At 51.3% G+C, this 1,760-nt stretch overlaps 1 protein-coding gene across 1 annotated transcript in view; it reads left to right on the forward strand.

Moving 5' to 3' along the window:
* ADAM12 (ADAM metallopeptidase domain 12) overlaps positions 1 to 1,760 on the forward strand; it is a 286,201-nt gene that overhangs the window by 140,881 nt on the left and 143,560 nt on the right. The gene's annotated exons all lie outside the window — the stretch shown is intronic.

Raw genomic sequence — 1,760 nt, forward strand, 5'->3', positions numbered from 1 at the left:
ATGACATGAGACAAAAGTATATGTGAACTGCTGTATGAAAAGTGAATTTACTCTGTAAATCTTCACCCAAATCCTAATAAAAAAAAAAAAAAGTAGTAGTAGTAGTCAGTCACGAAAGGACAAATACGGTATGACCCCACTTACGTGAAATATATCGAGTAAGAAGTGTGTAGAGACCACAGTCTATTGGTGGTTGCTGGGAGCGAGAGGGAGAGGGAAAGAGGGAGTCACTGCTGGGGGGCCCCAAGATTTGGAAGTGGCTAATGGGATGATTGGGCAACATGATGGATACAATAACACTGAATGTAAACAATGTTCAAATGGGACACACATATACATTCACCACACAAACATAGACGTATATGTGTATATAACTCAAAACTCGGTGCTGTCAAGTCGGATTTGACTCATAGCGACCCCTCCTTGGGTTTCTGAGGCGGTGTCACTATGGGAGTAGACTGTCCAACCTTCCTTCCGAGGAGTGGCTGGTGGGTTTGAACTGCCAGCTTTCTGGTTAGCAGTCAAATGCCTTAGGCACTACGCTACCAGAGCTCCTTGTGTGTGCGTGTGTGTGTAAATGGGAAGGAAAAAAAAAACACTGCTGTGGAGTGAGATCCGACTCATAGCGATCCCTCTTAGGCAGTATCACTATGGAAATAGATTGCCCAACCTTCCTTCCAAGGAGTGGCTAGTGGGTTTGAACCACCAGCCTTCTGGTTAGTGGTCAAGTGCCTTAGGCACTACACCAAGTATATAACCTGTAGGCTAGATGCTAGATACTACACAGATGCTACATGGGTGACATGGGATGGGCTAGGGCAGCACTGGCCCTGACTCAGAGCTCAGCAAACCTCAGCTCAAATGAAGAGGAGGAGGAAGCCACAGGGGCGGGGCGGGGCTGAGGGTGGGCAGCACCATGGAAACCCTCCTGTAGCTTCTGTTCTGAAACAGGGAACATTAGGATACAAGTGAGTGGTCAGCACACAAATAGGAGTGCTGTGTGGTAAACAGAAGGGGTTCTGTGGGGTGATGGGGCTGAGCCCCTCTGGAGAAATGACATCTATTACCTGGGAGTGAAAAGGAGCCAGCTACGTGAAATCCAAGGAAGGGTGTCCCAGGCGCAGGGAATGCAAAATGCAAAGAGTCTTAGTGGGGTAGGGTCTGGAACATTCTGGAATCATCCAGAAGTCAATGCTGGCTAGGACAGAGTGACCCATAGGGATAGTGGCTGTGATGTGATAGGTAAGACAGGGGGAGGTGGTGAGAGCCTTGTGGGCTATGCAGAAAGGCGCTAGGATTTTGTTCCTTGTGCAACGGGAAGTCTTAGGAGGTCTTGAATGGAAGAGAAGCAGGATCTCGGAGTAGGACCTGGCAGCTCCCTGATGCGATGGGCCTCTTACCGCCTGAGGGCAACGTGCGTGGCCTGGTCTGGCACTGAGAGGAAAGCAGAGCCCAGAGCAAGGGCCACGCAAAGCTCCCCACAGACGCACTGCGTTGCAATGTGTGTGGATCACTAGCCACCCAGTTCGTGGTGTCAGCACTGTGGACCCGTGGATGTCACACTTGGAAGGGGGCCTCGGTGGTCATTTCATCTAACGTTCATTTCTTATTCAGACTTCCTTGTAGAACCCCCGGGCCCCGCAGAACTGCAGGCTTTTCCCAGGCTCGCTCCCAGGGCCTGGCTGCCACCCTGGAGGTGGGGCTGCAGGCCTTGCTGGGGTTTCCGTTTTCCCCTCCCCCTCCCCTCCCCCCTCTTTCCC

Source organism: Orycteropus afer, unplaced genomic scaffold, assembly GCF_000298275.1.
Source record: "Orycteropus afer afer isolate SDZICR_OR568_19922 unplaced genomic scaffold, OryAfe1.0 scaffold00038, whole genome shotgun sequence".
NCBI classification, from domain to species: domain Eukaryota; kingdom Metazoa; phylum Chordata; class Mammalia; order Tubulidentata; family Orycteropodidae; genus Orycteropus; species Orycteropus afer.